The 22,910-nt window shown below is 34.2% G+C and overlaps 1 non-coding gene across 1 annotated transcript; it reads left to right on the forward strand.

The window, feature by feature from the left end:
* Positions 1-3,150: 3,150 nt before the first annotated feature.
* LOC140624092 (U6 spliceosomal RNA) lies at positions 3,151-3,256 on the forward strand. The gene has a single exon (XR_012023629.1). It is a non-coding gene; the product is annotated as a U6 spliceosomal RNA (small nuclear RNA).
* The last annotated feature ends 19,654 nt before the right edge of the window (positions 3,257-22,910 follow it).

Raw genomic sequence — 22,910 nt, forward strand, 5'->3', positions numbered from 1 at the left:
ACTCAAGCTGGTTCCACAGTAGATTAAAAGTGCCTTCAACCACAAGAGACATAAAAATTTCCCTGGGTGCAAACAGTCTGCTTTAGAGAATGCAAGATTCTTTTAACTGTAGTTTAGTTTACTTGAAAGCCAATCTAGCGATTCTTAGGAGAATGAGAATACAATATCATGTTTTTTTCCTAGTTTAAATGGGTCTATAGAAGGTTAGTATCCATGCTTCAAAAATGCTCTCTTTGTGTTTGAGCAGTATTGCCTGAAAAAAAACTGATTGAAGAAGTTGAAAAATATCAAAAAGATAGTCAAGCCTTCAGGAAAAACACCTTTTGTTTTAAAAAGGACAACTAACAATACATGAGGATGGCTTCATTAAATATATCAATTAGAAGCTAAAAAGCCCCAGCTGTGGACCTTGCACTGCGTGCCAAAAGGCATTTTTAGGTAACAAATGATATTATGTCTCTAATATTAGTGTAATCTGGATGTAATCCTACATTCATTCGAGAAAGCATTCAACATACATTCCACATACCTTTTTTATCCCCCTTCAAGTATCTTTCTATATTGTTCGTTCAAAACGAATATACTCCAGGTGAAAATTAATTTCCGAGAATAAAATATTCTTTGCATTTTTTTCAAACTTCACAATGAGAAACTTACTACAAAAGGAAACTAAAAAGGCCTAAGAAGTTTGCTGTTTTGTCTTCAAATTAAGCTGCAGTTAGAACCATTGCTCCAAGTGTATGTCATTAACAATAAATGGAATTGATAATAAGGCCCTGTTGTGTAATGAGGCTCCTACTTAGGGTTTATTAGCTTTTCAATAGTTTTGTTTTCTATTTAGATGCAATTTTGAAATTTTCTGCTTTAAGTAGCACAACTTTAGCAATATATAGTGAGTTTAAATTTTTAAATGCAAAGTACATATCTTTACGTAATAAAAGAATTCATGAAAATGCCATAATTTTAATGCTGCTTAAAACGTTTAAAAACATATATATTTAAAACATTTTAATGGAAATCTTTTATTCTTTAAAGAGTAGAGAGAATAATATATTTCTATGTAGTTATCAACCAGGCTTAAAAATGACCAATTTATGGTCAATCTTTTTAAATTGATGCTCCATCAACTTCTATATATTGAAACAAAACCCATAAATCATATTATCCATAAGTATTATAGTCCGTAATATAATTTAATGTCATCTTTTTGTATATGTGTATATATACAAACACACACACAAATATATATGTAATATAGGGCAGATATATAATTTAATGAACAGGAGAGGGTCCAAGATGGTGACACAAGAAGATCATGACTCACCTCTTCCATGCTGAAACCAAATGGACACCTATATATAAAGTAATTCCTACTGCAGAACTGAGGATTTACTGAACAGCATCTGCACCCCAAATGGTAGAGGAACCACATGGGAACAGCAAGAGATGAAGACAAGTAACTAACCACAGGAACCCTAGCTCCAGACAGTGCTAACTGCAGTGGGGAGAAATACTAATGAGAGACTGGGAGCAGATTCCTCTGCCTTGGGGCATAGAAAACAAAACAAAACAAAACAAAACAAAACTAGCAGCAGTTTAAAAGGGCAACTAAGATTTAAAGGAACCAGTTCTTGAGTGTCTGCAGGAGACCTGCAGAAGGCTGCCCATGGTCAGAGGGGCTGGTGAGCTCCATTGTTTATGTTCCCCAGGACATCTATGGTAATTTCTGGTATATGGTAAAAGATTAAAATATTTTTAAATATAACAATTTCAAAATCATAAACAAGAGTCTCATTTAATATATCACTAATGTAATATATCAAAGTACCTACATAATCAGACTGTCCAACAGAATTCATAAATGTTAACTTTCTTTGACAAAGAAAAAGAGAGATAGCATATTCATATTACAACTACTCAGGATGTCAGATTAAAGTCACGTGATAATACTTCCTTCTTGGGATGCCTGGGTGGCTCAGCGGTTAAGGTCTGCCTTTGGCTCAGGTCATAATCCCAGAATCCCGGGATCGAGTCCCACTTCGGGCTCCCTGCATGGAGCCTGCTTCTCCCTCTGCCCGTGTCTCTGCCTCTCTCTCTCTCTGTCTGTCTTTCATGAATAAATAAATAAAATCTTAAAAAAAAAAAAAACTTCTTTCTTAATTCTAACACACAAATATTGCATTAAATATATTGGACGTGGGCATACAATTTGAGGGTTAGGCACCTATTGAACATAAGGCAGTCAGACCTGTTCTTAATGAAACACTATAACAGATTTTGTTTGTTTGGTTTTTCTTTACATATCAGAGACCCTGACAAAAGAGAAATCCTGACATAAGCTGTCCCATCAAAAATAGGAACAAAACTTTGCCCCTAGTGGCATAGACACAGATTGGGCACAGCCAAAAGGTAAGTTATCAGTCCCAAATCTTGACTGGGAAACAAAACAAAACAAAACAAAACAAAACAAAACAAAACAAAACAAAACAAAAAACAGTTTTTTTTAAATAATAAAGATATTAGAAAACCAGGTTTATGCATGTAGAAGTACTGAATCCCAAATAAAATTAACTCATTAAACTCAAACTGAGAAACTACATAAAACTAGTCTTTAACAGATCCACATGACCCTTGCTAAAACAAACTCAAAATGTTCTATAAGGACAGCTGCTTAATCTAAGACACATGTATTATAAGTTTTCACAGAGGAAAATGCCTACTGATTTGACATCCACAGGCAAAATCTACAAAACATATGAGAATCCATTAACAGAAGATAACACAAACAAGAGAATTGCTAAAAATTTAAAGATGATGAGGATTTTATGATTCAAACTTCTAAAGAAAAAGTAATAGAATCTATAAAATAACAAGGGGATTTTAAAAGAAATGCCAAGAATAAAACAGTAGCAGTAAGCTTGGAAAATGTGATATTTAAAGAAAACACTAGATAGACTAGAAAAATGACCAGGCTGATTTACCACATGGAAGATAAAGTTAAAAAAAAAAAAAAAATTAGAACATGTCATGGAGGAAAAAGAGTGAGTGACAATTTAAACATTTAAAAAATTAGGATTATGGAGACTTGAGACCATCACTTCCACCATGATGGAATAACTGGTCCTCCTACAATAAAGAACAAGAAAATAGGTGCTCCCTTCAGCAGCACATATACTAAAATTGGGATGATATAGAGAAGATTAGCATGTCCCCTGCACAAGAATGGATGCAAATTTATGAGGTGTTCCATATTTTTTTTTTAAAAAGTAATGAGAACATAGGACAAAATATGTGAAATGTATGTTTTCAGATACCGGAAAATAGGCAGCACAGGAATGATTCCTAAGAGAAGGAAGATACCTCGAGTCTTAAAATCAGTCTAGCTTTCTTCAGGAAGCACTTTCCATATTGTGATGCAGGGAAAGCTCATGGAAACAGACAATAGTAGCTTGTCTGTGTTCAGTCAGACACACACATAAAGGGGGCTGGAATTTGAGGGGCAAAATACAAAAGATAGAAGATAGCTAAACGCAAGAGTTCCATAAATTTTCATAAAGCTTCCTTTGAATCTGTTGTTAAACACAAAGCATGGCATGACTAGAATGAAACTAGTTTTCTACGGGTACTGTGTTGGGTGGGGAGAGAGTGGTCCTGAATAATTCCTAAATGATCACATATTGAGATAAGAGATGTTTAAATTCTGATCATCCAGAGTGCAAAGAAATAAATACCTGGGGCATTCAAGAGAGACCGCTAAAGGTTTACACATTAATCAGCAACAAATAAATAAACTGCTAGTCAAAACAAACTTCAAGAATCTTTAAAGGGTAGAGAGGAAAAAAAAAAAAGAAAAAGAAAATTCAAAAAATAAAACTTACAGTGCCCATTACCCAAACAAAAGATTATTAAATACACAAAGAAGTAGGAAAATGTAACTCATAACCCAGAGAATAATCAGTCAATGAAAACTGATGCAGATGACAGAAATGATGGAAGAATAACACAAGATATTAAAATAGCTATAAACCTGCTCAAAGACCTAAGGACAAACACAAACACGGTGAGAGAAATAGAGTATATAAAAAGAATCAAATGAAACTTATAGAAATAACACCCAAAATATTTGAAATGAAAATTTAACTGGTTAGGGGTTCTTGGTACCTACATCTGCACAGAAAAGTATCGAAATTTGGTGGTTTAAAATGACTCCAGATATTTTCTTCTCTCCCAGGTTCTGTGCATCAAGAATTCAGAGAGGGCTCAGTTTGTGGTTCTGGTCAAGAGAACTCACGAGGTCATACCCAGATAGTGACTGGTGATTAAATGGTAGTGGGTAGGGAGGAGGTATTGCAGAGGCAGCTGAGGGATGGCTGACATCTCATTTCTTTGACCACCATCTCCAACACACAATGGTGAGGAGGCAGGAATAGGAAAACCACCATATATTTTCCATATATACACAGAAGCAGGAAAGGACACATAGGAGGCGCTTGCCCACAGCAATTCTGAAATCCAGCTGGAGATAGGTGCCAGTTCCTTCATATGTTATTCTCCAGGGCTCTTGGTTCTGCATTTTTGGCTGTTTGTTTTGCCCTCTGAATTATTATTTGCCATAGTGTTTGTCACTGTGTAGTTGTCTCAGCTTGCCTCCTTCCTACAGTAATTTGAAGATCCAAAGGCTTCTTTGCATTTTTTACTTTCTCTGACATTTTCAATCAAGTCGACCTAATCCTTTTAAAAACTCTGTGGATTTCTTATGTTTTGGTTTACAAGCCACTGCATTAGAAAGTGGCACATATACAAGTATACTCAAGTATGTTTTTCCTAACTTTGTGCTCTCTGAAAGTCTGCTGTAGAACAACCAGAGCTTAGATTCTTAAAAGTATCTGTGTGCAACACATGGGACAGATAAAGCATTTTTTAGATCCTTTGGTCTTTGAAAAGAGTCTGTAAGACACGATTTCAAAATTTTAGGAGGACTTAGTAAGGTACAAACTGGATTTAAAAAATTCCTCTAAAGCATTTATTAAGGTGAGTACATTTTGTTTTTTTTTGTTTTTGTCACTGATATTGCTGTTCCTTTGTTTTTCTAGCTGTAGATATAGGGACTGAGAAATAGTCTTATTTTCAAATACAGAAGATAATGGCTATTTTTTTTTTTATTTAAAACTTATTCTTTAGCTCATCTCTCTCCTCTTGAATTTTATCATATGGAGTAAGAAGAGGCTATGTGAAATCTTTGATATTCTGGCTGGAAGTTTTAACCAAATCGAGTTTCCAGGCATTTTCTAATTTCTACATTTACTGCAGTTGACAGTGCTGTTAAATTTCTATGACTACATACTTCCATCAACTCCAGTGTTCTCCTTGCATTCCTTTAAGCCCTCCCTGAAAATCTTCTTCAGGCTCATGAGGTGTCCACTAACACTCTCCTCGAGATACTTTATTATTCCATTTTGAGCCTCTCACAACCGTCTTCTTGACACCAGAACCCATGCCAGAATTTTTAGATATTTGTTAAGACAGTATTCTACTTCCAGGAATAACTTGTTGTTGTTCTGCTTAGCTATTAGTGTGTAGAAACCATCTCAAAACTCAGTCACTTAAAACAATGATGTTTTATTATTTTTCACAATTTCTCTGAATCAAGAATTCAGAAAGATCTTGGCTGGACATTTCTGTCTCAGTCATTCCTTTGGAAGCAATAGGATGGTGTAGAAACAAAACAGTGTGGAAGAACTGAAGTAGCTGAGGGAATGGCTGGCCATTCCTGACTAAATCTTCTTGTAGTCCTAAGGCCTCCTTCTTAGGCTCTCATACTTCTGTTCAGTATTGTTCTATGACATGGAAATAAAAGTCTTTAGGAGAATGAATGATATTTATTTGTGGACAACATAATTACATAGGAAATTCAATGAATCTACCAAAAAACCCCATAAAAGATCAGTTTTGGGAAATTATATTATTGAGATGTCAGTTACCCCAAATTTATATATAGCTTTAATGTAATCTATCAAATTCTAGGAGGAGGGACACCTGGGTAGCTCAGAGGTCCAGGGTCTGCCTTTGGCTCAGGGCATGATTCTGGATTGCCAGGATCAAGTCCCATGTCAGACTCCTTGCATGGAGCCTGCTTCTCCTCCCTCTGCCTATGTTTCTGCCTTTCTCTCTGTGTGTGTCTCATGAATAAATAAATAAAATATTTAAAAAAAGTTCTAGGAGGCATGTGTTAGAGATTGACAAGCTATTGCTAAAATTTATATGGAATATATATTATATATATTTTACTAATTATATATTAGCTTAAACAAATTTGACAAAGATATATGTACATGTCAAAATAATTTATAGGTATAAGATAGTCTTTCAACAAATGGTGCATTAAAAACTATATACCTGTACTAAAACAAAAAACAAACAAAACCTTTACTCTCACCTCACATGGTGCACAGAACTGAAATGGATCATATATGCCACTGTAAAAGTATAAAATTCCTTGGAAAAAAGCACAGAAGAAAATAGCCACAAATAGGCCAAGATTTCTTAGATAGGAAACAAAGTACCCTAACTGTAATAGAAAACAAAACCAAAAACATAGAGAAATAATATTCCTAAATAAGAGAACAAATCTGACCCAACAATATATAAAATGGACAAAGGATTATGTCTAAGAGGGATTTAACCCAAGAATGAAAGTTTGGTTTAATGTTCAAATTCTATCAATTAATTTTCCATATTAATAAGATAAAGCAGCACAAATTATATCTCAAACAATGTGGGAAAAAAAGATCTATAGCATTCGACACCCATTGATTTAAAAAAAAATCAGTAAACTAGAATACAAGAAAGCATTCTTATTATGAAAGGTGGAATATAAAGCAGTATTTAATGGTGAAAGACTGAATACTTCCTTGTCAATATTTGGAATCAGTTAATAAGAACTGGAAATGGCCTCCAGCTCACTGAAAATGCATCCTGATCAAGGCTGCTGTGCCTGATTTAGCTTCTTGCTCAGGAGAAGACTAATGTGCACATGGGTACCAGGTATTCACTGCTCTGATGAGTGTATTCTTTTCTAACCCAATCAGAAAGCAAAAATAGTATGCATTCAAATGGAATGCCAAAACACATACATTTGTAGCTTTGCCCAGAACTACGTTAATTCTCTCATCCTTTGTCATGACATAATACAAAAGGCCTGGGCCATCTAGACATACCATTACATCTGTCAGACCATGTTCATGCTGATTGGTTAGGACAGCAAGAAGAGCAAAATCCACACAGGTAAAATGTGAACAATAATTTTCATAGCAGCTGTATTCATAACAGTTAAAAACTGTGAACCCAAATTTATATCTATGCCCAAATGGGTGAAAATACAAACATTCAATGTATTAATTTTTAGCAATTATAAGGAATAAACTACTGATACACACAAAATGAATGAATCCCCCCCCCCAAAAAAACCTAAGCTAATGGAAAGAAGCCAGACTAAAAAGAGGGCAAAGTAAATTAAACAATTTTTTATGAGTTTCCACAACAAGCAGAGCTACTTGATGGCAAATGAAACCAGAACTTGGTTGCCTAGAGATGGAGAATATCAGTTGCCTGGGAAGTGACACAAGGAATCTTGCTGATAAAATTGCTCTACACTCACACAGATGTTTGGGATATATCACATGGAATTGGGAAACTCATGAAACTTCACATTTAACATTCCTTTCACTTTATGCAAATTACACATGCCTCCTTAAAAAGCGTGATGACTGTTATTTTCTAGACTAATATGTCAAATGCTATAACTATAAATTTCTGAAGAGATAGAATTGTACAATAATTGATTCTTCCTCCTTCACATGGCATATTAGAAGACTGACTTTTTAAAATAAAACTTTTTAAAGAGAAATAATTCCTTTGAAGTTAAATAAAGTATGAAAACAATTCACCTTAACGAGATTAAAATACTTTCATTGATTGAGTACAGTTAAGTATTATCTTGCCAAAATGCAAATTTTCATAGTTCCTTTTCAATGTCTCTGGAGGCCCCCTTCACTTTAAATGTCTAATTGAGGTAATAAAGAAGACAATATTTTTCAATGTGTTTTGCCAAGGCGCTCCAATAAAATCCACAAGTACTCACAATCAATATGTTTAAAAGCTAATTTGTGATTTCTCATCGATAGTTTATATACAAACAATGCTGCTCCTCCCCCTAATTTAACATAAATTTAGGCCAAAAATTCTGAGCAAGCAAAAATAGTCAGATAGCTTCTTTCCTATGTTTTTAATGGAATATTAAGCAATTCCCAAGAATGTCTTTATTGCTTTGGTGTCTGTTCATTCTTTCAAAGCTTGCTTCTCCTCCTTCTATTGGGTTGCCATTATGACAAGCTTTTGTCATTTACTCCCTTTTACTCAGAACTGCATTCATATTTTTCTCTTAATTTACTTGGTACTTGGAAAAATAAGGAAATGTTTGTATGGTAAAGGAAATACTGTTTTGAAATCATCCACTGGAGTGGAAGCTGCAAGATATTTAACATCTAACAAATGTTCAAATACCAACAGAATGAAGAGTAGATTTCAAGATGGTATTTCCATCACTCTTCTTCAAATCATTTATCTTCTCTGTCAGTACTGACTGCATCTTTCTGAATGGCATATGATAGACACTTTAGATACATTGGAAGACTGACAAAACATTTAAGAAGACTATTTAGCTAATCCATTATTCTTAGTAAAATAGACAGCACATTGTCCATATGAAAGTTTAATGGATTTAAAAAAAAAAAAACTTTCACCATCAGAATAATAAAACAAATAGCATTCTGTTTACCAAAAGATGCTAGTTTAAAATCTGGACGATTTATCTTAAAAATAGCTCAGGGTAGACAATTTCATTGTTTTATTCTCAATTACTTTGTTTTTCGAGTGCAGGTGTTACATCAACTCAGTGAAACTGAGCAAAATATATAATTTAAGAGCCAGAAAAGATGCTAGCTCATCCACAGCATGGAGTTTCACCTAAATGTCCACAGGAAAGTTTGAAGGTTAAGTCTGCATTGCTGTGTAATTCAAATAGGTTGTTTAATTGAGTAATTTAGCCTTTTGGGTTATTCTGCATTATCTAAAAAGAAGAATTTTGGAATTATTATGATAATAGTGTTAGCTAACAATTACATAGAAAACCCATGTGTGAATATAACTTCTTCAACTTATAAATTATTGGGTAGAAAATATACAAAATCTTTAAGAGCATATTCTGTGTACGCAGTGATTTCATGAATGTTTGTTTGTCCATTGCAGTGAAACCTCTATGTAGAGAGGTATATAAACTTTTGAGTTGCATACCAGCTACTCGACATTAATTTGATTAAATGACTATAATGGAGAACTAACAGAAAAAATATAGTGTTAATGGTAGCCATAAAAATGATTGGTTTACAATTCTGCGGAATTTATGAGTATGCTCTCTACGTAACGTGAAAGAGAGGGCATGAACCCAAATAGCATACATAACTAGGAGACAGGAGCTCTGCCAAATGCATACAATCTTTCAGGAAGATGCTTCTTGTTTATCCATTCACAAGATAAGCAAATCTTGAGTTAAGCACGCACGTTGTGCTAGTACTACCCAGTGGCACTAATTAAGAATCACATTGCAATTTGTTTAAAAAAATAACAATTTCAAATTCAACATGAATATAAAATAGATCAAGCCAAGATACTATAGAAATATAGAAAGGCCATAACTGAAGGAGTCTGAAGGGAATGAAAAGGGATTCACAGAAATGTTAGTGATATCCACCTAAGTACTTATGACTAACAGAGGAGACACACAGTAGATCATAAGATCACATAATCATAAAGATCATAGATCATAAGTTATTAGAGCATTAGGTCAATCAATTGATCAATCGATAAACAGCATTTATTATCCAGATATATGCTTCTTACTCTGGAAGGTATGCAGAGTAATGTTATAAAAGCACTCTAGTGGTAATCACTGAACTGAAGAAGACAGTACAAAAAATGTGTCTGAAAATATTTTAAAATAGTATTAAAAAAATTAAAACTTAGAACTGAAGCCCATTCTGTTTGGCTACTAATCATGTAGCAGAATGATAAGGTAGTATACACATTATTTGACACATTAAAACAAAAATATCTTTATCTATTTGTGAATAAATTAAATCAGGTCATCTCTGAGTTTTTTTTTTTTTTATTAAAGAAAAAAATCGTCATACAGTTAACACATTTAGACACGGAAAGAACACATGGTTCTTTGAAGAAAAAGGGAACACTAGAGATGGTGATGCCTGCCCATTTATTGCAGGCCAAACTAGTGTTATCTGTATACTGACACTTTATAATGTTGAAATAATTGAAATAACTAGCACTGGATAAATTTAGTAAAGAAAACAGCCTTTGGTTTAATTTTTTGGGCAATTCTATAGAACTATATAAAAGGAGCCAGGCTGGTTAGCATTGGAAAAGAACAATAGAGAGGCCATCTTACTATGGAAAATAATGCAAATTGGTTGAGTTGAGCACTCCAGAAAGATGAGAAGAAAGATGTTATTTTTGCTGAAACAGAGAACGTATAGAAACAATGAAAAAAGATGAGTAAATAGAGGTGGAGAATGCAGAAAGGCAATATCTAGTTAAGATAAAATTAAGAGATCATAAGCTTCTATGAAATTGCACTCTAAAATTTTAAGCCCAACATTTGGAACATCTTTCACAGATAACAACACACATCTTGGGATATATTTAGCCAGCTTGATATTCACCCCAAACTGGCAGGAGAGTAGGTCAATTCCAGGTTTAAGTTTGAATATTTTTCTCTTTTAAGAAACAAAAAAAGCACCACTAGAGAAGAGTAGAGCAATTTTTGAAGCTTCTCTGCAGAGTTCATATGCAATTACTAATTTATTCTACTATCACCACACACTGCATGTAACTACCTTACATTAATATTGCATTTCCATATTGCCAATCTTACAACATGCTGCCTCCCTGTCTCCCAGTGAAAATATGAATCAATAAAAAAGTTTCTTTCAGGGAAGAACATCTTCTTTTGAGACCAACAGATATGTGTATATTTGATTATGATAAAGAAGCCTCTGAGAAAAACATGAAGGAACTAAGAATAGTCTAACTGTTCTTTATAATATAGAATCAAGAATTAGAGAAAATAGTGCAAAATAACAGAGGAGGAAGTCTCGCAATGTGGTGGAGACTGGAATCCAAGTAGAAAATGTGCCAAACTCCCTCATAATCATAAGATCAGAGGATAATTATTTGAGGAATATTTACCACTCATTTTACATTGTTTTGCTCACACACTTGCTTTCCTCTGCTCCTTTTATTACTCCGAATGTCTCTATAAATAAAAGTGCCATAGCTGCAGTATCTGAGTAAGAAAGGAACAAAAGAAGTAAAGGACTCTGAACATACTCGGAAATGGACACTCAGCTGAAAGAGAACAACAGAGCCACAGATGATTAAACATAAGGGCAAAGGATGCTATTTTCCTTTGAAAATGGATTGAATGTCATATTAATATTCTATTGCTGTATAACAACTTCCCAAATCCAGCAATTCAAAAAACATAAACGTATTCTTTCACAGTTGCTCTGTGTCAACTATCTGGCCCAACATGGTCGCTCTGCTTATGGGTCTCACATGGCTATAATCAATGTGTCAGCCAGAGCCACTCTCATTTGAGGGTTGGGTCCTCTTCAAAGCTTACTCAGGTCATTGGCAAAGCTCAGCTCCTTGAGGTTACACAACTGACATCACTCTTTTCTTTCTGGCTGTTCACTGGGGGACATTCTCAACTTCTAAAGCCTGCCTCTTATTTGAATCTCTGAGTTCCTCATCAGACCTCTCTCTCAGAATTGATTGATTGATTGGCCGATTGATTTTTAAAGATTTTATTTATTTATTCATGAGAGATTCAGAGAGAGAGAGAGAGAGAGAGAGGCAGAGACACAGGCAGAGGGAGAAGCAGGCTCCTTGCAGGGAGCCCAGTGTGGGACTCCATCCCAGGAGTCTGGGATCATGTCCTGAGCTGAAGGCAGACGCTCAACTACTGAGCCACCCAGGCGTCCCTGCCAAGATTTAAATGGCTCATGTAATTAATTAAGTCAGGCAACCCAGGAAATCTCCTTACTGAAAGTCAGCAGTGCCATAAAACATAAGCTAATCACTAGCGTGAAATCCTATCACATTCACTGGTCTGGCCACATTAAAGAGTATGGGAGGGATGCCTGGGTGCCTCAGTTGGTTAAGCATCTGACTTCAGCTCAGGTTAAGATCTCAGGGTCCTGGGATGTGCCCTGTGTCAGGCTCCCTGCTCAGTGGGGAATCTGTTTGTCCTTCTGCCCCTACACCTGCCCCTATATGCTCTTTCCCTCAAGTAAATAAATAACACCTTAAAAAAAAAAAAAAAAAGACAACAAAAACACAAACACAAAGAAGATGGTATTATACCAAACATGCACAAAGGGGAGATAAATTTCAGGGACATCTTAGAATTCTCTTACCACAGGTGTTCAACTCTACCTTTTGTTTCAATCTTATATATCTACACAATCCCTAAGAAGTTGCAAGACGGAATTTTCCCATCACTGAGAACTCTGTTATGTAGAAGACATTTATTCAATTTTCAACTATAGCATTTCCATAATGATTCAAATTTTTTGTCTGTTTCTATTTTTAACACGTTTGTGAATAACTATAATTTGAGATTTACTTTCAAAGAAAATATTTTATATGCATCATAGTTTTAAAAGCACAGAATTTTGAAAGAAAATTTATTTAACTTTTATTGTAATTCTAGGTTTCCCTAGATAATACAGGTATGCAGGAATAAGTATCTTCAATTTTCCATGAAGTCAAAGAACAACAAACTTACAATAAAAAACTGCAGTTGTGGAAGTACCCCAGTTCTAGAAAATATGTTCAAGAGCAGGAGTCAGTAAATTGTTTTTTGTAAAGGGCTCATTGTAAATATTTTAGGTTTGGAGAGCAAGTGTCAAAATCAAGTATAGTAAATAAGGACTTATATAAAAAGAAAGGCAAGTTTCCACACATTTTTTATTGTTGAAATTCAATATTTTACTGTAAATACTAAAATTTAGATTTCATATAATTTTTACATGCCACAATATTTTTTTTTGTTTTCTTTCAACTATTAAAAAAGTAAAATCCATCTGCAGCACATTGGCTATACAAAAAGAGATAGCAAGCCAAATTTAGCTTGTGAGCCAGTTTGTTGACTGCTTCTCTAGAGTTCTTATGGAAGTCACCCTTGGTACTATTTATTGCTATTAATATCTAAATTCTTATTTATTTATTTATTTATTTATTTATTTATTTATTTATTTATATTCTCCTAAGGAGTATCTCTGTGTATACGTACACATAGACACACACAGGCACACACACACTTTAGACTAAGTTTACTTTTTAGTTTCTAAACTAAAAAACTTTCTAAACTCATAAACTTTCCTACTTATTTCCATAGTCATGACTCCATAGAATTTCATATAACTAGAAATAGACAAAAGAAGTCCCTATATATATGGATAACTACATTCCTAAATGATTTTTTTCTTTGGGTCCTACACTTGGTTCTATTATTTTTTACAATTAAATTTGTTACACTATGTGACATTAACAATGGCATCTAAAATATGGTGTTCTTAGTTTGTGTCTTCTACAATGAATGCATAAAAATTTTTTAATGAGAACAACTGTGTTTTGTTCATTTTTTCTTACTACTATTTCTTGGGCTTTTAACCAAAATGTTCCATGGTTTACAGAGACAGAAAATAGATGGCTGAAATTTGCACATTGTGTATTTGCGATTAGTAGAAAGGCTATGTACTAAAGTAGTCCTTGATAGTCTAGCTAACCCATAACACTTCAATCATTTTTTGTGCCCTTAAAATATTTTCACAAGATTATTTATTCGCAAATTGTTGCCTGTTGGAGAAAAAAGGTATTTTTAAAGTTCAGATTCAGTAATGATTTCAAGAGATTAAATTATGGTCTATTCACTTTGAAACCATGAACAGCTAAATACCTTTTTGAAAAGTAAATACCCATGTTTAATGTAAGCTTCTAATATTAAAAACAGATTAAAACTAGATTTTTATTTTTCATGTCTTACAAAGCAATATTTATGATTATTTTTTTGACAAAGTGGTACTTCATAAATACTTTTAAATAACATTTTATAAGATTCCAGGAAGCTTCTTGATAAAACGTTTTAATCTTTTGGCCCTAGAAAAGTTTTCTACTTGATAATGCCTTACAGTCCTTTCATTTGCCAGGGGAAAACTCAGTTTTTTGTTTTGTTTTGTTTTGTTTTTGTAAATTTCAGCTGACAGGAACAAAGAGATTACTGAAAGATAAGGAAAGATAAAACAAAATTCAGCTGTTATCACCTCAGGCTTGGGGAAGAACAGAAGAACTTTCAAGAGACTGAATCCCAAGAATGAGACAGCTCATGAACATCCTTGAATTTGACAAATCCAGAGTAGCACCTCTCCTAAGAGTAGTACTGAAAGAAAAAATGGGGAAGTATGAAGGTAATAGGCCAACATCTAAGAAGAATAAAATGAGCAATTCTGGCACTTAGAGAAATCTTCTCTTTGGGGTAATATATAAAATTCTTCTAAAATGAAAAAAAAAAAAAAATTAAAGGTCCTATGTAGTAACTTGTATCTTACAGAGTTGTCATAAAAGGAAAGAATGGAACAGATATTGGGTTGGCAATCAAGGTAATATAGCGCCTTATTTCCATAGTTTCAAAATAATAACTCCAAGGTAGATGGCTTCTGTTAAATAATTACTAGTTACTTCGTAACTAGTACCTTCAGTTCAATAATTACTAGTTACCTGGAATATCTTGACTGAATGGACTTTTAAGGGCCTGTTTCCAGAAATGCTGGATAAAATGTTAGACTATAGGATAACAATCCCACTTTCTGACCTAAATCAAGTAGCTGAGTTGTATTGGAGATATAATTGACATAACTGTTCCTGTACATTGAAAATTGTAAAAATCCCAAAGCTTTTGCCTTGATAGTACCTTTAGTTAAAAAGTTCTTTTATCTAGCGGTCCCTGGGTGGTACAGTTGGTTAAGCTATTGCTTCTTGATTTCAAGTCAGGTTGTAATCTCAGGGTCATGAGATGGAGACCCGCATTCCTGGGGGTGGGTGTCAGTGCAGAGTCTGCTAAGGTTTTTCTCTCTCTCCCTCTACTTCTCCCCGTGCTATCTCTCTTTCTCTCTAAAATAAATACGTAATAATAATAAAAAAGTTTATTTTTCTTAAGTTTGAAAAACAGCCATAGTACTTAAAATGTAGGCTGAATTGATGACCCCACTAAACTTTGTAATTTATTTTTTACAAAATCTCATGTATATTTAAAATAGTTTATTATTAAAAGTGATTTGATTATTAAAAATGATTTGAAAACCCACTGTTTAGGTTTATAGTGAATCAGTGAGACTTACAAATCACTTTTTTTTGCAAGAGATTTTAAATAAATGAGTGGTTTAATGATATGATATAGAAAGCTAGAAGCCAAAAATAAAAATGCAACAGCACTAAAAAATATCTAGTAAAAATGTCCACTAAGCTTCTCCATGTGCATGATAGTTTATATTATAAAGAAATCTTTTCTCCTAATGCTTGAAAAATGTAGGTTATCATTGACCAGTGATTCTTTTAAAACTGTATTCTGCATTTATATAAATACTATAAATGTTCATATCCCTGTTTCTAATTGAAGACTAAAGTATTTAATCTTACCATTTCATTTATTTCATTTAGCAAGCTGTTAAACTTAGTAATTGTTCTTACTCACAATATCAACTAGGATGCTAACCAGAAACATTAGATTAGAAATCCTCAAATTATAGCCTGAAGGCTAAATCCAGCTGTGCTTTTGTTTTGTTTTGTTTTTGTTTTTGTTTTTTTTTTTGTAAATAAAGTTTTATTAGAGCATAGTCATATATATTTTTTAACCATTGTCTATGGATGAGGTCAGAGATGCATAGCTATTACAAGGACTATGTGGGCCAAGAAGGTCTAAAGTATGTAGTATCTGGCCCTTTATAGAATGAGTTTGCCGATTTGTGGCTGTTCCTAATGACCTCAAAGCTATTTCTAAATAAATATGCCTAGGAGTTCAAATGCTGATAACTGGGAAACACACAGAAACCAGAAAGCCACTTAAAGAAAACTTTTTGTTTTATCATGTGATGTACAAAGATTGCCTAACCAAAAAGAACATTTTGTAGCACCTTCATAATATTAACAAACTGCTGTCTTAGGTACAATAAGCAGCTGATTTATTGAAAGTGACTTGTGTAGTCAATATCTGGAATGAAACAGCTAGTTTCATCTTGTCCAATTTTTACATTACTCTTCATTTTCCCTGAGAACTACATAGCTGAGACACTTTCAGTGAGGCACTTCCTGTAAAATGATCAGTTGTATCTGTCACCAGGAAGAAATGCATTTTCCGTGCTTTACTACAGCCATCTGCATCCTTCATTTTCTTTTAATTCAGTCACTGGAGCCCTAATGATCGCAGCCATTTCAGGAGATGCCATCAATTACAGCAAGGAGCTCATTCAGAAGTGAAAGATGAGTTCCATTCTCCGTTACTTAGAGGTCAGTGATCATTCCCCAACCTCTTCCCAGTGAACAAATAGTACAGTAACTTTCACAGGCTCCCTTCATTTTTCTCAAGTCTGCTGCTTTACGACTTTTTGTAGACCTTGGTTATAATAACTTCATATGTTTGACGCTGGCAGCCTTAAGACAAGCCTGACCCAATCATTTTCTTTCATTCATCATAATAAATTCAATCATATATAATTTTGACTCCCAAGAGGAATGGTTAAAAGAATAGGAATTACTAAGATGGCTTTTTTAAAAAAAATTCTAAAACAAATACAATTGATAAAATTTATATCAAAAGGATTTTAAAATCGTGATCATTTTCCATCTGCAAACTATTATATTCTATGAATATAATCATATTGAAAGACACAGTGTAGATTATACAGTTGTGTGAGAATTAGCACAATATTTGATATTCAATTTCAATATTCAGTTTGATAGCAAAAGGATGTACAACTAATACATCCACATAAAAACTTGCACAAAAAAAAACTTGCACAAAAATGCTTATATCAATTTTATATATAATTACTAAAAGGTGGAAGCAACTAAGATATCTATCAATGGGTAAATGGAAAAATTGTGATAAACCCATGCAAAGAAACATTATTCAACAATTTTTAAAGGTGAGTAATTAAGCCATGAAAAGACATGTAAGAATCTAAAATGTATATTGCTATGTGAAGGAGTCTGTCAGAAAAGGCTACATAATGTATCATTCCAATTGTAGGACGTTCTTGGAAAGGCAAAACTATGGAGATAGTAAAACAATCAGTAGTTGCTAAGGGATCGAGAGCAGCTATAGATAATTGAGTAGGGACAGACAAGGGAATAGGTGAAACACAGGGAATTTTTAGAGTGGTGAAATTATTCTAGGTGACACTGCCTTGTGACTATTTTTATTTCTAATAGAAAAAAAGTAATCTTCTCAGTAAGTGGATCTGGAATATATTCACATTCAAAAAAATGAATCTGGATACAGACCTTACACCCTTCACAAAAATTGACTTAAAATGGATCGTAGGCTAGGTATAAAAGTAAAACACACGGGATCCCTGGGTGGCGCAGCGGTTTGGCGCCTGCCTTTGGCCCAGGGCGCGATCCTGGAGACCCGGGATCGAATCCCACATCGGGCTCCCAGTGCATGGAGTCTGCTTCTCCCTCTGCCTGTGCCTCTCTGCCTCTCTCTCTCTCTGTGACTATCATGAATAAATAAATAAAATCTTAAAAAAAAAAAAAAAAAAGTAAAACACAAAACTACAAAACTCTCAGAAGACGACATGGGAAAAAACCTAGATGACCTTGGGTCTGATGATAACTTTTTAGATACAACACCAAAGGCATAGTCTGAAAGAAATAACAGATGAGCTAGATTTCATTAAAATTAAAAACTGCCACTTTATGAAAAACATTCAAAACTTAAGACAAGCTACAGACTGGAAGACAATAGCTGCAGAAGACACATACGATAAAGGACTGCTATCCAAAATATACAAAGAACTCTTAGAACTCAACAATAAGAAAGTGAACAATTTTAAAAAGAGGCAAAGATCTTAATAGACACCTCATCTACAGAAGATATATGCATGGCAAATAAGAATATGAGAAGATGGTCCACATCATATGTCATTGGGGAACTGCACTTTAAAATAACGAGATACCACTATTCACTATTAGAATGGCCAGAATCCAGAATACCGACAACACTAGGTGCTGGTGAAGATGTGGAACAGTAGGAACTCCCATCATTGCTAGTAGGAATGTAAAATGGTACAGCACTTTGGAGGAGACACTGGGGGTTTCTTATAAAACTAAACATACTCTTACCAAATGATCCAACAATCACAACTCCATGGTATTTTCCTGAAAGAGTTGAAAATATGTGCATACTGTATTCTGCTCACACGTTTATAGCAGCTTTATTCAAAACTGTCAAAACTTGGAAGCAAGTAAGGATAAACTGAGATACATTCAGGCAATGGGATACTATTCAGCACTAAAACGAAATGACCTGTCAGGTCATGAAAAGACCTAAAGGGATCTTAAATGCATGTTACTAAATGAAAAAAGACAATCTGAACAATCTAAATACTATATGATTTCAAGTATGTGACATTCTGGAAAAGCCAAACCTTAGAGATAATTAAAGCTTTGTCAAGCATTGGGGCAGGGGAATTAATAAGTGGAGCAAAGAGGATTTTTAGGGCAGCAAAAATCCTCAGGATGATGTTATAATGATTGATACATGTCATTACACATGTGTTCATAACCATAGAATGCACAACACCAACAGTGAAACCATGTAAACTTTAGACTCTAAGTGATTATTGGGTGTCAATGTAGACTCATCAGTTGTAACAAATGTACCACTCACATGGGGGAAAGTTGATAATGCTCATGTGACTGACTGCAGGGGCTATAGGGGAAATCTCTGTATCTTCCCCCCAATTTTGTTGCAAACTTTAAACTGTTGTGGGGGAAAAAGCCTTAAAAATAGCACCTTACTCATTATTATAGATGATTTTTCTTCTAGAATTACATACTCAGTAGACTGGCTTTCATTTCATCTGATATTGCTTGACTGAGGTTTCAATTAAATATTGGCACTCAATGGCAAAACATTATACTGTATTAAAAAATAAAGAGGAAATATTAAATTTGGACATAGCTGCATCTTTCTTTTAGAAAGAGAATTTGGGTGCTGGCGAAGGCATGTATAGTTAAATAAAATATAGATGAAAACATTAAGGTAAAGCCTTGTAAAATCAACCAGAGTGCTGAGTATATCATGGTCTATTGCTAGATCAGTTAAATTACTGACCTGGTAATAGTTAAAGACCTTAAGATACATATGGAGATCAAAGCATCCATGAGTTAATAAACATGTGTTGTCATTTGATTTGGTGAAATTTATAAATAAGATATTGTTTTATTAATTTAATTGTCTTCGTTTGTTTTTAACTAATCTCTTCACATATATCCTTCTCCTATCCCTTCCAGTAATTTCAAAATTAATGCTAACTTTAAATAAGTAAATCACAACTTATCTCTAAAATATAACTTCAGGGATCCCTGGGTGGCGCAGCGGTTTGGCGCCTGCCTTTGGCCCAGGGCGCGATCCTGGAGACCCGGGATCGAATCCCACGTTGGGCTCCCGGTGCATGGAGCCTGCTTCTCCCTCTGCCTGTGTCTCTGCCTCTCTCTCTCTCTCTCTGACTATCATAAATAAATAAAAATTAAAAAAAAAATAAAAAAAATATATAACTTCAAAAAAAATAAAATAAAACTTCAGTCTATATAAATTCTCATTGACAAAACAATATAATAATTCTAGAAAATCAAACACCACACCCTCACAACAGAATAGAACTTTATTAGTATTAAATCCCCCCAAATTACAGAAAGCCTATTTTCCTAAAAAAAAAATAAGGAGCTCTAATCATACTTTTAACTTGAGAACTTACTAATATCATCCTTTCTAATTTTAGCTTCAAATAGCATTAAAATGGCTTAAATTTTAGAAGAGAAAAATACAACCCTTTGTATCAATTTGTTCTCCCTGAATTTTCTTCCATTCCTCCTTGGTGGTAATTTTTCACAATCCTTTAGATTAATAATTTATTTGATATCATTAGTTAATAATTTACTATAAAATTTCCTACATGCTATAGAAATATATAGAGATAATAAGAACTGTGAAAATAGTGACTGTATCTTAGGATGGAGTTTAAAAAAAAGTAACACATTTTATTTTTAGTTCAGATGATGAGTCCCCAGATATTCAGCTATTTCCAGAGTGATTGCTGGTAAAGAAATATATTGGGTTAGAACTCCAGCTGACAAAGTATTATATTCAGCACTTCCACAATACAGGCTACATTTATAATAAGTGATTTTAATTTCAATGTGGTTTCTAACAAGAATAATCTTAGCATTCTGGCCTTATATATATATTAGTTCCTTTTTTTTAATTTTTTTTTTTTTATTTATTTATGATAGTCACAGAGAGAGAGAGAGAGAGAGGCAGAGACACAGGCAGAGGGAGAAGCAGGCTCCATGCACCGGGAGCCCGATGTGGGATTCGATCCCGGGTCTCCAGGATCGCGCCCTGGGCCAAAGGCAGGCGCCAAACCGCTGCGTCACCCAGGGATCCCTATATTAGTTCCTTAAGATAATAATTACTTCTAACAATTAAAAACTTTGAACCCGCTGGCATAAACTTTATTTCCAGCACAACACAAGATAGAACACTTAAAATCAGTCAAGTCAGAGGTATAGATAAGATTATCACTCTTTCTCTTTCCCTCATTCCCTCTCCTTACCCACTTCCCTCTCTCTCAAGTTTTGAAGGTTAACATGAAGGTCGGGAAACAAAGTTAGATATTTTGGGACATACATTTATATTCTCATTAACTCTTTCAAAAATATTAATTGTTAGCTAGAAGCTAAGAAATATAAAGATGTCTAACTGCTGCATCCTGCCCTAAGGGAGATGATTGTCCCTATAATAATGATGCTTATTATAAATAAGTATATGAAACATAGCCCCAAGAAGAGTAGATATTCATAAAAAGGGACATTTAGAAGACTAAGTGAGTTCACCTAGCTGATGGGATTAGAGAAGGCCCCACTGAACTTATGATGCTTAAATATGTTTTCTAAGGTTAAGTTAATTAAACAAATAAGCCATTGGACTGAGGCTGTGGTGGCCTATGGAAGCAACCAAAATCCAAGGCTATAAATGCTTCAGGATTACAAAATCAAAACCTAAGAACAGTCAATCACAACAGGCCACTACACTTTAAGCTGTAGATGATCAATGATTGTTTTGTTTTGCTTCTAACTTTTCTAAGTCATTCCCCTAGTTCCTATTGGTGGAACATCCTAATCACTTCTGGTTTGATACTTCTTGATTCAAATTGATTTTTGCTCAAATAAATTTAAATGGCTCAGGTAATCTTTTAATAGCTTAGATAGATTCATAGAAAATTCTGAAGAACATGAAAGAAATTCTAGCAATCCCTGGGTGGTGCAGCGGTTTGGCTCCTGCCTTTGGCCCAGGGCGCGATCCTGGAGACCCGGGATCGAATCCCACGTCGGGCTCCCGGTGCATGGAGCCTGCTTCTCCTTCTGCCTGTGTCTCTGCCTCTCTCTCTCTCTCTGTGACTATCATAAAAAAAAAAAAAAAAAAAAAAAAAAAAAAAAAAAAAAAAAAAAATTTAAAAAAAGAAAGAAATTCTAGACAATGATTTCCACCTGAACATGGAACTATGCATGGCAGGTTTGGGGTACATATGGGAAATAGTAAAAAATTCTATTTGAACTACATAGAAAACAATGAATAAAGGTAGAAAAGCAGCTCACAGTCTTATTTAGCTAAATACTGGTGGTATCAGCAAAATTAGTTTTAATGGAAAAATGTAGAGGGATTTTCCTAGTTTCCTCTTGTAGATTGTTGCTATTTTCTTGCTTCCTTGAATGATCCCATTCATTCAACTGTTACCTCAAATCCTTGGAAACATAAGATTATAGAGATACTAAATAGTGCACTATTTCTTTAATGAGAAGAGAAACATAAAAATAAAGTATTTGGTGGCAAAAATGGTTTTATATTACAACCTCATAAATACTTCCTGTAAGTCTATAATTATTTAAAAATTAAAAAAAATACATCCCCATAGATAATAGATAAGTACAGTGAAGGACTAATGTCTTACCATCTGTATTTCTAAATAAGAGATCTATGGATTCTAATGCTCCATCATCAATCATTAAATGGCTGTAGAGAACATTGTGCCATTTGGGGGCATCATTAGATCCTCTGTAGTTTGTCTCTCCCATGCTGCTTTCCTGTACGTACGTATTCATTTATTTATGTATATGAGGTGTTTACAGGTAGTAATCTGGATGGGAAAGCAGGCTAAGGAACTTTCCCTGAGGATGTATTTTCAAAAAAACCTTGGATTTTATGTCTACAGTATGTTTATTTTGGGTAGCCTAGGTAGCTGATGGAATTCATCAAGGAATTAGAGCCCACTCAAGTTACGATTTGGGGCCGCCATCGTTCATTCATTCAGCACATACGTACTTCATGCTAACTGGGATCCAGAAACTATGATAGTCCTGATGATAGAAAAACAAAAGAGAGAGAAAGGCTATGACTTCAAGGAGACTTGGAATATGTGAGGAAGAGAGAAAAT

The sequence above is a fragment of the Canis lupus genome, chromosome 2, assembly GCF_048164855.1.
Source record: "Canis lupus baileyi chromosome 2, mCanLup2.hap1, whole genome shotgun sequence".
NCBI lineage: Eukaryota > Metazoa > Chordata > Mammalia > Carnivora > Canidae > Canis > Canis lupus.